Source organism: Ovis aries, chromosome 2 (assembly GCF_016772045.2).
Source record: "Ovis aries strain OAR_USU_Benz2616 breed Rambouillet chromosome 2, ARS-UI_Ramb_v3.0, whole genome shotgun sequence".
Taxonomy (NCBI): domain Eukaryota; kingdom Metazoa; phylum Chordata; class Mammalia; order Artiodactyla; family Bovidae; genus Ovis; species Ovis aries.
In genome coordinates, this window is record NC_056055.1 from 55,677,706 (window position 1) to 55,692,947 (window position 15,242).

Consider the following 15,242-nt stretch of genomic DNA (forward strand, 5'->3'; position numbering starts at 1 on the left):
GACAGAGGAGCCTAGAGAACTATAATCCATAGGGTCGCAAAGAGTCAGACATGACTGAGTGACTGACACACACACACAGTTTTATAAAGCACTTTTTTCCTCTATAAGAGTATTTCGTGTTTATTTCCATGCTGCCGTGTTTCCCAATGCTAGCTTCATTGGCTCTGTAGTTGAAGTATTAGCACACTATTTTATTGGAACTTAAGAATGAAATAAATAATTTTGTTGAAATACCCCTATTTTCTTATATGAATTTTGACTAAGTGAAATAATTTTATTAAAATACTAAGATATAGGGACCTAGATGAAATTCATGGAAGTAATATTTTCATGCTGTTTCAACTATTTTAATGATTCCTGAACAGAATTCTCTAATAGATATTGTTGTTAAGTCACTAAGTTGTGTCCTACTCTTTGCAGCCCCATGGACTACAGCATGCCAGGCTCCTCTGTCCTCCACTATCTCCTGGAGTTTGCTCAAATTTATGTCAGTTGAACTGATGATGCCATCTAATCATCTCATCCTCTGCCACTTGCTTCTCCCTTTGCCTTCAATCTTTCCCAGCATCAGGGTCTTTTCCAGTGAGTCGGTTCTTCACATCAGGTGGCCAAAGGATTGGAGCTTCAGCATCAGTCCTTCCAATATTCAGGATTGACTTCCTTCAGAATTGACTGGTTTGATCTCCTTACAAAATCTGAAGCACTCTCAAGGGTCTTCTCCAGCACTACAATTTGAAAGAATCCCTTCTTTGGTGCTCAGCCTTCTTTATGGTCCGACTCCCACATCTGTGCATGACTACTTGGAAAAACATAGCTTTTACTACATGGATGTTTGTCAGCAAAGTGATGTCTCTGCTTTAAATATGCTGTCTAGGTCTGTCATCACTTTCCTTCCAAGGAGCAAACATCTTTTAATTTCTTGGCAGCAGTCACAGTCCACAGTGACTGGAGCCCAAGAAAAGAAAATCTGTCACTATTCCCACTTTTTCCCCTTCGATTTGCCATGATGTGATGGGACTGGATACTATGATCTTAGTTTTATGAATGTTGATTTTCAAGCCAGGTTTTTCACTATCCTCTTTCACCCTCATCAAGAGGTTCTTTAGTTCCTCTTCATTTTCTGCCATTAGGGTGGTATCATCTCTGTATGAGAGTCAGATACAACTGAGTAACTAACACATTGCATAGAAGTTAAATAAGCAGGGTGACAATATATAGCCTTGATGTACTCCTTTCCCAACTTTGAACCAGTCTGTTGCTCCAAGTCTGGTTCTAACTGTTGCTTCTTGACCCGTATACAAGAAGTTTGTGTGTTTCTCAGGAAATAGGTAAGGTATCTTTTACTCCCATTTCTTTAATAATTTTCCACAGTTTGTTGAGGTCCACACAGTCAAAGGCTTTAGCGTACTCAGTGGAACAGAGGTAGATGATTTTCTGGAATTCTCTTGCTTTCTCTGTGATTCAGTGAATGTTGTCAACTTGATCCCTGGTTCCTCTGCCTTTTCTAAACCCAACTTGTACATCTGGAAGTTCTTGGTTTATGCACTATTGAAGCCTAGCTTGAAGAATTTTGAGCATGATCTTACTAGCATGTGAAATGAGGACAACTGTAGGGTAGTTTAAACATTTTTTTGGCATTGCCCTTCTTTGGGATTGGAATGAAAACTTACATTTTCCAGTCCTGTGGCCACTGCTGAGTTTTCCAGATTTGCTGACATATTGAATATTACATAGGAACTTGGAATGCTAGGTATGTAATGGATATAACTTGAATAGTAATGATCATAAGAGATTGGCACCTTACTAGAGTTCTATTCATTTGTTAACAATTGGTTCTACTCATCATCATAGACTCTGATTAGGATGTGTCTCACTGTGATGCCACTCAAGTTTTCAGTTTTCCATTCAGCATTATCAATTTCCAAACGTGCAGGTGATCTTGGCAAACATACAGCTTCACTCTTTTAGCCATTTGGTCTAATTATCTTCAGATAAAATTATCTTTTTCTCTGAACCTCTCTCACAGCAGCCACGCAATGTATTTTCCTCATTGTATGATCCATTTGGTCATTACTTTCAGCTACTTTTTTTTCCTTTGGCTTGTATTATTTTGCAAAGACTCATACATGCTTGTTGAAAATAAAATTAAGCAATGCAGAACATTATAAAGAAAAAGTTTAAAAAATCATCCTAGATCCCAGTACCTGGAGATAACAATTTTTCATATTTTAATAAATATGTCATGTATCTGTATTAATGTAGTTTGCCTAACTGGTACCATACTGTACCTGCCTCTCTAACCTGCTTTTTTCCTTCAAAGTATGTTGAAAACATTAGCTATTGTTCCTCTTATTCTTGGCGTGTCTGATTTTAACTCAAACTGCTCCACTTTTAGAAGGAGTGTCAGATTTAGCTCTAGTATTGGTCCAGGTTTCCAACATAAGTATGAGTCCAGCAAGTGCCTCATTCCCCTCCATTCCCTTCGCATTTATCCAGGGCACAGAGATACAAAACTAGAGAGCTGTCTTGGTCACTGAGCAGTACAGCTGCAACCACTGAGAATCCGAATTTTGCAAAGAACTCAATCTGCCTGCAATGCAAGAGACCTGGTTCAATCCTTGGGTCCGGAAGAGCCCCTGAAGAAGGGGTAGGCTAACCCACTCCAGAATTCTTGGGCTTCCCTGGTGGCTCAGATGTTAAAGAATCTGCCTGAAATCTGAGAGAATTAGGTTCGATGCCTGGGTTGGGAAGATCCCCTGGAGAACGCAATGGCTACCCACTCCAGTATTCTTACCTGGAGAATTCCATGGACAGAGGAGCCTGGTGGGCTACAGTCCATGGGGTTGCAAACAGTCAGACATGCCTGAAGTGATTTAGCACAGGAGAGCACATATTGTTTGGTTCTATTCATATTAAATTTCCAGATTATGTCCTAGAGACAGAAAGTAGATTGGTGGTTGCCTAGGTCCGAAGGGGTAGGGGATAATGAGAGTGACTGCTAATGGATGTGGAGTTGTTCTGGGGGGTGATGAAAATGTTCTGAAATTGGTCGTGATGATGGTTTCTTTTCCTGCATGTGCTTTTGATGTCTTACCTAAGAAAGTATTGCCTAATTTGAGGTCATGAAGATTTATGCCAACAAATTTTTCCTTAAGAATTTCACTCTTTTAGCTTCTACGCTTTGATCTTTGATTACAATTTGAGTTAATTTTTACATATGGTGTGATGTAAGGTGTTCGACTTTTTTTCTTTTGCATGTGAATATGCAGTTTTCATAGCAGCATTTGTTGTAAAGATTTTCCTTCCCCATTTAATTGTCTTGGCACACGCTGAAAATCAATTGACAATAAAATTAATTGAGGAGTACTACCATCTTAACCATACTGAGTCTTTCTATCAATGAATGTGTGATGTCTTTCCATTTGTCGGATCCTCTCTACTTTTTTTGACAATATTTTTTAGTTTTCAGAGTATATGCTTTACACTACTTATGTTAGTGGTTATCTTTTTGTTGTTACTTTCATTAAAAAAATATTTTTTGTGATTCTTTCTATTGTTTGTCCTAGTCATTAATTCCTATTTTGCCTTTAATTCTTTTACTTTCCTTAGGTTAACTTTTCACTTTTCGAACATCTTGTGTTGATAATTTAACTAAGATAATATTTAATTCTTCCTTGCTTACTAATATGTGATACCAGGACTATAAATATTCTGCTAAATATGACTGTAGCTCCTTCCCCCAAATTTTGATATTACTCCCATTATAATTCAGTATTCTACTTCATAACTCACAGTTTAACTTTGACATATCTATGAGAGTGAAGGTAATTTCAAGGGCAGTCACTTCACTGCAGTTCTATTTCAAGTCTATTCTTTACTGTATTGTTCTAATCTTCCCTCATGTGTTCTAGGTTTTTGATTTGTCTATCTACCTATGTATCTTTATAATCATTTCCCAATTATTCTTTTATTTCAAACACTTAAAGATACTTATTTGTTTTTTTCTTCTATTTTAAGTTTTCCCTCTAGTGCTTACTTGATAGTTTGTAAATTTTTATTGATTACAATTATGCAAGTAGGGTAACAATGCTGGAAGAATCCCATGAACTCTGAGATGTGAAAGCCTTTCTTCAGAGAAGGTTGGTTTTGCTTTTGTCAGAACTGCAGGCATTCCAATGGCCCTGTAGAAAGTGTTATGTTAATGTTACAGCTTGTGTTTTACAGAGCAAATGAGTATTGTAAATTCAAACTTCATTCTCAAACTGGGAATAGGCTTTGGGTTTTGATAAATCCCTGCAGATTTTTCCTCATTCCATTCCTAAAATAAATGGCCTTTTTTCCCTGCTGCTGCTTTAGACTAGTGTCAAGAAGAATTTTTATATATCTCCTCTTAAATGATATTTTAAAACTTGGATATAATTTGTAGATACAGCTCTTCATTTGAGAAAAAGGGAAACTAAATCATTAAAGATGTTATCAAATTCTTGTGAGCCATTTTTACCTGCTGTCCCTCAGGAATTTAGTCACTGCTTTCGAAAACCAGGCTTATTACATTTTTTCCCTTCCAAGTCATCTCCTTTTGTATTTCCTTTTTGATTTAAGATCCTCACAATCTTCTTAGACCTTGAGTGAGCAAGTTGGAATCATCAGTTCTTGCTCTCCACCTCAGTTGCCACCGTACACCATCAATTCTACTTTGAATACCTCCCTTCCTTCTCTAGTCATCTCCAGTTCTATTATTGCTGCCCCAGTTTACATCCTCATTATAAATATCTTACCTGGACTATTGTGATATCTCCCCCCGGATAACACTCTGCATTCACATTTTCCTTCAGATTACCTTCCAATGTTAAGACAGAGGTATTGACATGTCATTTACTTGCTTCAGAAACCTTTGGAAGTTCCCCATTGCCCAAAGATTAAATGGATACACATTTTATTTTCTCAATTTCTTTTCCTATTATCCACTACATTTGACATATTGCAGTCAAATCAACCTATTGGACTTTCACAGGACACCCTATATATAATTGTACTTTGTTTTTTCTTTGGTGGGATTACTTCCTCAATCCATGGGTAGTTTCTACTAATTATTTAAAACCCAGATCTAATGCTGTTGTCTTTGCATGTCTTCCCTGTTGCGTAATTGGAACTAATCACATTCTTCTTCATGTTTCCGCTTACTTTTCTCATGCCTCTGTTTCAGCAATATCTTATTATTGTGTAAACCTTTATCCAGTCCCATCACTTCATGGGAAATAGATGGGGAAACAGTGGAAACAGTGTCAGACTTTATTTTTTGGGACTCCAAAATCACTGCAGATGGTGACTGCAGCCATGAAATTAAAAGACGCTTACTCCTTAGAAGAAAAGTTATGACCAACATAGATAGCATATTCAAAAGCAGAGACATTACTTTGCCAACAAAGGTCCGTCTAGTCAAGGCTATGGTTTTTCCAGTAATCATGTATGGATGAGAGAGTTGGACTGTGAAGAAGGCTGAGCGCCAAAGAATTGATGCTTTTGAACTGTGGTGTTGGAGAAGACTCTTGAGAGTCCCTTGGACTGCAAGGAGATCCAACCAGTCCATTCTGAAGGAGATCAGCCCTGGGATTTCTTTGGAGGGAATGATGCTAAAGCTGAAACTCCAGTACTTTGGCCACCTCATGCAAAGAGTTGACTTATTGGAAAAGACTTTGATGCTGGGAGGGATTGGGGGCAGGAGGAGAAGGGGACAAGAGAGGATGAGATGGCTGGATGGCATCATGGACTCGATGGGCGTGAGTCTGAGAGAACTCCGGGAGTTGGTGATGGACAGGGAGGCCTGGCGTGCTGTGATTCATGGGGTCGCAAAGAGTCAGACACGACTGAGCGACTGAACTGAACTGAAACTTTTACATGCCTATTTTGCCCTTTTGACTGTGAGCTCCTGCAGGGAGGAGGCCATTTTTCATTCATCTTTATCATCTTTCTGCCTAGCTAGCATGTTTCCTGGAACACAACAGATGCTCAATAAATGTTTTTAATAAATTAATGAGATAATGAAGCTATGTTATATCAAAGTAGCAACAGGACAATGTTTTCAATTGTAGATAATATGTATCTTCTCATCTAGTATCTGCTGCACAGACCAAGACTTCAGTGGGGTACCTGCTGCTATAGAAGCAAAATTTGATTTTTTTTGAAACTTATTCTCTTTTTATTTAAAATATAGCTAGAAATCCCTGACTCTTAGTTGCTATAGAACCAGATAAGCAAATGTAACCAGCAAATTATTTGTTAACTAATCATGGTAGGGATTTTAAAAATTGCTTTTCTTCTTATTTCAAATACATATTTGGAATAGTAAATTTAGAGTACATAGACACACGCACACAAAGTCATGTATCATATCACCATCACTCTGCAAGATAATCAGTATTTTGGATTATATTTGTATAACATTTGATTACAAAAGGAGAGTCAGAGGATATATACTGTTTTGTATTCTTGGCATTGAAAGAAATATATTAAAAAGAACTATTATTGAGGATGCACTTAGCTATTATATGTTTTATAGCATAAATATGGTTATGCTATTATAAATGTGATAATCTGTTGATAGCAGAAAGTTTCATGTCAAACTGTCCTTGGCAGTAAAGAAATTTATTTTTTTCATCATTATTAAAGGTTAAGAGATGAATCTGGCTGGCTTATACTAAGAATGATCACTCCCTGGAACTGGACAGAGGGTCAACTTTTCTGAGTTGCATGGGTGAGGGGTGGCTGGATTAACACATTCAAGAGTTTATTCATCTTATGAAGTGAGGTAATATTGACAGTGAGTAACCAGCAGAGTCAATCATAGTGGCTATAGATCTTCCTCCTTTTTAAGTAAGTGTTGAAGCCTTTTTCACTTAAAATTGCTCAGTTTCCTGTTGTTGACATTTAGGTAGTTTTCCTTCAATTTTTCAGTATTATAAATAACACAGCTGTGAACAATCTCATGGTTGAATCATTGTGAAATCCATGTTTATATGTACAGTTTCAGGATTGTATTAAGCAACCTGTTAAAGCTTTGTGAGATGTTGCTTATGGGAAAATTATACCATCCCACCAGCAGCAAGGGACAATAGCTGTTTCCTTTACCTTGGACAACAACTTTGGGCATTTAAAAGAGTCTGCCTTGGCCAGAGGCTTTTAAACTATATTAGGGAAATCTGTGCTTCTGCAGAACTCACTTTAAACCAATGTGGTTATTTCACAAGCTGACTTAGCTCCCAGTGCCTAATATGATTCACGCTGAGCTTGTATCAGCTTATCGTTTTCTCAGATCAGTGTATGTTAATACTCATGTTGCACATGTTCTTCTTTCACAATTAATTTTTATTTGAGTACAGTTGTTTTTACACATATGTTCTTAGGAGTGATCATGAGCAGACTAGCAAACAAGCAAAACAAACACAAAACTAAAAAATACAAACTACTCGCACGTTAGCAAGTTTTGGAAAAACCAAAAACCATCTCAGAAAGGATAAATTTTAAGGGCCAATCTTTTTTTTCTAACTCTCAAAATACCTCTCTCCTATAGGGATAATTGGGCCCAAACCAGTGTTTATAAGTGTGTACATATATTTTATATATATATATATATACACACACACACACATACACACATACATACATATATAATTATATGTATCTATATATATACACACACTTATATATGTATGTGTATATATATCTATACACGCACATATACATTTATATATACATACCGTTATTAAAAAATTATCCATTGCTTCAAATAGGTTTCTAATCCCTAGGCCGGGTACTGAGTTCATATGAGACCAAGATCTTTTTTACCGTCTGCAAAAGCTGTTAAGACATTTAGGTGTCCCAGTGGTGATGATTTATTTTTATTTCTCTGCGAGGTCACTCTGATTTAGGAGTGGGTGACTATGGGAGTGGAATATTGTATCTCTTCTCCAGCCAATTTTCCAGTTCTACATAAACTTAGAATGTTTGTAAGTTTTATTGCCAACTATATGATATCATTAAATGTAATAGGTCTATACATTTGCAAGTGTTACATTTTGGTTTCAGTATGTGAGACTTATTGTAATCCATAGCATAAAACACTCTTCTTGGAAATAGCACCTCTAATTGAAATGTGTTTAAAAGCTCATATAGTGTTCTTTGTTTAGGTGGTTGCCACATGGATGCATTACTTCATTTTCAGAAAGAAACACCAATAGAATCTTTAACTTTAAAAATGTATGTGTAAAAATTTTACAGTCTTTCTTTTTACTTCCCTCTTTCTTCATTTTTCCTGCTTTCTCTCAACTCTCAGTGAGACCCCAGGAATCCATTTAGATCCTGCTCTACTAAGACCAATTGACTCATTGGCTGGGAGGCCCGTGAAAGCCTCAGGTAAATTAATAGTAGAGTCAGTGCCTGAGAACCATGCCTGGCTGCTCTTGAAATCCGTCTGAAGCCTGAATTATTTGTATTAAGATAGGCCAGTACTCGGGCTCCTATGAGTCAATTCTTTGTAACAGTTGCCAATATTTTTATACCTGAGAGAGCGGCTTCATTCTTTATTATTGCTCAGGAATCGATACTCCCATTGCCCTCACAAAATGCTATACAAGCATTATTGGCATTTCACTTGGCAGTGAAGAGTACCGACATCAATCTCGCCAACTGCACACTTCACTAAGCCTGCCCCACTTCTCCTGCGTCTATTTGTATTCCATCTGGGCTGTCCTCGGCTGCTGAATTTGAATGGGAATCCTTAGCACTGCCCTGACACGTCCTAAGATAAGGAAATGGAAAGGCATCATTTACCCACTCACAGAGACAGTCCCCCCTCCCTACCCCCGCCCATTTTGTACCTAGAGGTTTTGCAGCATTTAATAAAACACCATTTCCCACCACCCTATGGTTTTATAAAATTGCCATCTCAGAGCTCTTCATTAATAACCAAATGTCTGCTTCTAATCTACTGTGAATTTTAAAGTAATTTCTGGGCTCTTAAAGTAGCAGATCTTAAAAAATGAAAATTCACACACGTGGGAGTACAGTGTGCACACAGAGCCATGGTGGAAACTGCAGCTGCATTTGTTCTGAATGCTGACCACGGACACACCATGGTTGTTTAGTAAACTTGGTGAAAATGCTTCTCACCCAACCCGTGACTTCCCCTTTAAACATGTGGTTCTATGGTAATGTTGAAACGGAAGCCACTGTAGGGAATTGTGTGATATCAGTCTTCTGTTGGGCATTATCAGTACGTGACAGATGTTGTTTGATTAAAAGGAGTATCTAGAATATATGAAGAACTTTTACAACTCAACAAACATGATCTGAAAAAAGAAAAGTGACCTCATTAAAAATGGACAGTGGCCACAGTGCGATACCACTTCGTGTCCATCAGGGTAGCTATTATCAAGAAAAACAAAACCCAGAAAATACAAGTGTTGGAGAGGATATGGAGAAATTCAAACCCTTGTGCTTTGCTAGCGGGAATTAAAAAATGGTACAGCTGTTGTGGAAAATAGTTTGGCAGTTCTTCAAAGAGTTAAACATAGAACCACTGTATGATCCAGCAATTCCACTCTTAGATACATAATTGGGAGAATAAAAAGCAGGAACTCAAACAGATGCTTGTACACCAGTATTCATAGCACCATTATGCATGGCAGCCAAAGGGTAGAAACCACCCACTTGTTGGCGGAGGGACTTTGAGTTACAAGTATTATTACCCTGAGCCTCAGTCTCTTCCTCTGTCCAGTAGCAGTGACAGTGCTGTGGTGATGGTAATAGTGTAATAATGGCGATGATGATTTCATGATGATGTTGATGATAATAATGCTGATGTTGATGGTGACAATATTTCACAGGATTGTTGTCAAGATTAAGATATAGTATGAATAAGATGATTAAGTGAGATTTGTGATAATATCTAAAACTTTAATACACCATGGTTCTTTAACATTTTAAATCTAAGAATCAGAATATTTTGTATGCTTTATGTCAAGAAGGTATGCTAGAGGTTAATATTTGCCTCAAAGGACAGACACATATTTGGAAATTACATATTCTGTTTGGTTGTAGTCATCCATTTGTGTGAGCCTAGATTATGAAATCTTGTTAATAATATTTAATTTCAGAATTACATTATTTTTAGTGGAGGTAAAATGACAAAGCTATCCATTCTTTCCTAGGAGAGAGAGTTGGGCTTTTTTGTTTGTATCACTTGCAGCAACTTTCTGCAGAAGTTGTACGTTCTGAGCCTATCTTTGTGCTAGGTAAAAAGAGAAAATGATTTTGAAAAGATAAATTTTTCACTAGATTTTTTTTTTTTTTGTTATCGAAAGGCAAAGTAAGAATTTTTATATATTATAGAAGTTATCTTCATTGCATCTTAACTTACATAAATATATTCAGGAAAAAAAGTGAATCCATCTTTTTTTTTTTTTTAATAGAAAAAGCCCTGAAATAGGAATTAGGAGTCTTGCCTGGAAAATCCCATGGACAGAGAAGCCTGGTAGGCTGCAGTCCATGGGGTCGCTAAGAGTCGGGCATGACTGAGCAACTTCACTTTCACTTTTCACTTTCGTGCATTGGAGAATGAAATGGCAAACCACTCCAGTGTTCTTGCCTGGAGAATCCCAGGGATGGGGGAGTCTGGTGGGCTGCCGTCTATGGGGTCACACAGAGTTGGACACGACTGAAGCGACTTAGCAGCAGTAGCAGACCCTAGTTTCAGTTTTGCCATGTGTTAAACATGTGACCATAAGCAAATTAATTAACTATTGAGCTTAGTTTTCTCCTCTGTTGTGTGTTTAGTCACTCAGCCCTGTCTGATTCTTCGCAACACTTTGGACTATATCCTGCCAGGCTCCTCTGTCCATGAGATTCTCCAGGCAAGAATACAGGAGTGAGTTGCTACTTCCTTCTCCAGGGAATCTTCCTGACTCAGGGATCTGGCCTGCATGTCAGATGTGTCTCCTGCAAGGCAGATTCTTTACCTTCTGAGCCTAAATGGTTGTAAAAAAATAGATTTCTTATTTCATGTATCTATTGAGGTCAACTAAAATGATATTCATGAGAATGCTTTGTAAATTATAATGTTCTATATAGATAAAAAGTGTCATATTTTATTGTCTATGATTATAAATCATAAAATATATCATTAGTTACATTTCACTTAGAACAAAAATACTACCAATTAAATTGTGATATAGTGCCTTAGTATACTGTTTGAGGTATGTAAGGATCACACCAGCCTCTTTTTGTTTGGAATATTCTTTTAGCTATTCTAATAAATACAGCCAGTATATCTTGCTTTCAACTGTATCTCTTACCAAGAGATAGGCAATTTTTTTTGCATGTAAATAGGTTACAAAACATACCAACATGCTTCATATTTTCCTAAATCTAGTAAAGAATTTGATTGTTCCATTGCAAAAAACACAAAATTGCAATTATACCTTCCATGATTAATATTTACTTTGCTAATTAATATTTGCACCTCAATCATACACATTTTTGCTCTGTTCCCATGCCTTTCTTCAAATGCAAGAGTTTCATTGTCAATCAAAATACAATATTTCTGAAATCATTTTAAATGACAGTTGAACTCAGCAGGTGATGCCGCAGCAATGTACATTTCTCAACTGAACAGCTAAGCTATGTGCAAGTTTGTCTATGCACAGTTGATGAAAACTCCTTTATGACTATCACCTGTCAGTCTTTGTTTGTTTAAGACCTCTGCTGATTTCAGAGATGTTAGGATGTGTGGGGAAAGGTGTCTCGGGATTAACTAAAAATTGCATTTATGTGATTAGCGCAATGTGACACTTTAATTATTGATATAAACTGCAGGTAGCACATTGCTTGTTGCACCTTAGTAATAGGAATGTGAGAGTCCTTAAAACTAGTAAGGCCTCCTGAGGTTACGGAGAAACTGTCTAGTGCTGCTTCAGTGTTTGTAAGCAGTGTGGTATCTGCTTTGAGTCATGTCTTCTCCACACTAAACTCTGTCACTTTGTCACTTTCTTTAAACTTTGATATGGCATAATTTTGAAATCATTTATTTTGATCACTTTCCTTGGAACTGGGACTCATTTTTCAAGCTTCTTTAAAGCACTGTGTTTGGAATGAAACATTCTATGCTAGTTCTGGTTGTTAGAATGGTGGAAAGATCCATCATTAATTTATTAAGAGAAAAAATGACTTTTCTTGAATTCCTGGGTAAGAAAAAACTTGGAAATGTAAATTCTGCATGTACTTGTGTAGTTTTATTTTTAAATGGTGGTGAAACAACCTTAAACGGGTTATGTTATTATTTTTATTTAAGTACATTTCTATTCCTATAACATTTATTTGATAGTCTTTTTAGCATGTCTATTATCTTCACAGTTCTTTTTGGAATGTTGAATGGACAGAGTCAGAATCAGGCTCCCAATTCTGGGACATACCTGTGATTAGTTTCCTAGGGATGCTGTAACAAAATACCACCCCCTGGGTGACCTAGGGAGCAGAAGTCTATCCTCTCACAGTTCTGAGTACTAGATGTCTGAAATGATGTGTTGACTGGGCCATGCTCTGTCTGAAGCTGATAGAGAAGAATCCTTCCTTGGCTCGTCCTAGTTTATGCTGGTTTGCAGGAAAGCCTTGGCATGCATTACCTTGTAGGTGTAGCATTTCAGTCTCTGCCTCCACTTTTACATGGTGTTAGTCCTGTGTGTCTCTGTCTTCACTCAGTATTAAACTCTTCTCATGCTGAAGCGGAAGCTCCAGTACTTTGGCCACCAGATGCGAAAAGCCAACTCATTGGAAAACACCCTGGTACTGGGAAAGGTTGAGGGCAATAGGACAAGGGGGCAGCAGAGGATGAGATGGTAGGTAGCATCACTGACTCAACAGACATGAGTTTGATCAAACTCCAGGAGACAGTGAAGGCCAGGGAAGCCTGGCATGCTGTAGTTCATGGAGTTGCAAAAAAAGTTTGACTTAGCAGCTGGACAGCAACAACATAAGGACAGCAGACATATTGTGTTATGGTCTACTCTAATGATCTTATATTAACTTGATTACAACAGCAAATACCCTATTTCCAAATAAGGTCACATTCCTAGGTACCAGGGAATAGGACTTCAGCTTATTTTGGTGGAGCAGATAATTAAACCCGTAACATTTGTCAACATTACTTTGTGGGTGGACACCGACTCATTACTACCCAAATCACTGAAAGAAAAAGAAAAGAAAGAAGTCACTCAGTCGTGTCCGACTCTTTGTGACCCCATGGACTGTAGCCTACCAGGCTCCTCCCTCCATGGGATTCTCCAGGCAAGAGTACTGGAGTGGGTTGCTATTTTCTTCTCCAGGGGATCTTCCCGACCTAGGGATCGAACCCAGGGTGTCCCGCATTCCAGGCAGTCGCTTTAACCTCTGAGCCACCAGGGAAGCCCTCCAGTTACTAATCTGATAATCTCTTTTAGCATTCAATCCATAGTTCTCCATTCTATGCAAAAGTATCTAAAAAGAAAACTATCTGATTGTTAGTGGGCTTGCGGAAATTCCCATAAATTTTGTGTCCTACGTTCTCATATTAGACAAGTCCTGTAATCATCTCAGAGCAAAACATTAAGTAGAATGTGACAAGACGTTCTTAGACATTTTATGATGACTGCCATCTCCTCTAGGTGCTCACCATCCATTCCTTTAGCAATCCATCCTTGTATCCAGTGGTTTGTTTGCCAGACTTATCATTTCCTCTTGAAAGTGGGGCTGATGTTGGCTTCCTTCCAGTTTTGTTTCCTTTGCCCTTCTTTAAGATTTCCCATAAAACAAGGATGATTTCACTTATAAATTCTCTTAGAGCCTTGGGATACAATTCACCTAAGCCGAATGACTTGAATTCATATAAAAACAACTTTACTACCCTTGGATTTTGTATTCCCTTAGGAATGCTTGTTCTATACTTGGCAGAGAAATCAGAAACAAAAGCAGGAATTTAGATGTTCTGTTTTCTTTCTACCAAACTTCAATTTAACACCTTTTGTCCCTTGCAATAGTCTTGGCCCTCACTTGTTTGCTTATTTGTGAAATAATATTTTTTAAAGTCTTTGTTGTCCTTAACACTGAACAACTCTAAGTCCCCTTTCTTTGGACTTAGGCTCCATAATGCCATGGTTTCATATATATCCTCAGGTATTAGTTTTTTTTTTTTTTTTTTTTTCATTCTTGGGACATAGGCTTACTGCATGCATTTCCTTTTTATTTCTTTTACTTAAGATGATTTGCCATTCCATAACTGGAATTGCATCAGTAAGGGCTTTTGACTATCTTGAATTAAGCATCATGCTTAGAACCATGTAAAATGGAACCATGAGTTACGGTACTATTTTTGAAATATACCTGTCTGTCTCTGTGGGCTATTTTTATAGGCTTTGCTCAACATTGTATACTATATTTATTTTTTCCAATTTTAATATCACTTCCCTATCACTAAATACCACCTCTCCTGGTTGTAATTAAGTCTAGAATGGTAATTCTTAGTCATATTTTTTTCTATCATTGGAGAATTGAGATTATCAAAAAGGCTAGATAATAATTTTTTCAGAACTGTTCAGTTCAGTTCAGTTCAGTCCCTCAGTCATGTCCGACTCTTTGCGACCCCATGAATCGCAGCACTCCAGGCCTCCCTGTCCATCACCAACTCCCGGAGTTCACTCAGACTCACATCCATCGAGTCATTGATGCCATCCAGCCATCTCATCCTCTGTCATCCCCTTCTCCTCCTGCCCCCAATCCCTCCCAGCAACAGTTTTTTTTCCAATGAGCCAACTCTTCGCATGAGGTGGCCAAAATACTGGAGTTTCAGCTTTAGCATCATTCTCTCCAAAGAAATCCCAGGGCTGATCTCCTTCAGAATGGACTGGTTGGATCTCTTTGCAGTCCAAGGGACTCTCAAGAGTCTTTCTCCAACACCACAGTTCAAAAGCATTAATTCTTCGGTGCTCAGCCTTCTTCACAGTCCAACTCTCACATCCATACATGAGCACTGGAAAAAACATAGCCTTGACTAGACGGACCTTTGTTGGCAAAGTAATGTCTCTGTTTTTCAATATGCTATCCAGGTTGGTCATAACTTTTCTTCCAAGGAGTAAGCGTCTTTTAATTTCATGGCTGCAGTCACCATCTGTAGTGATTTTGGAGCCCAAAAAAATAAAGTCTGACACTGTTTCCAT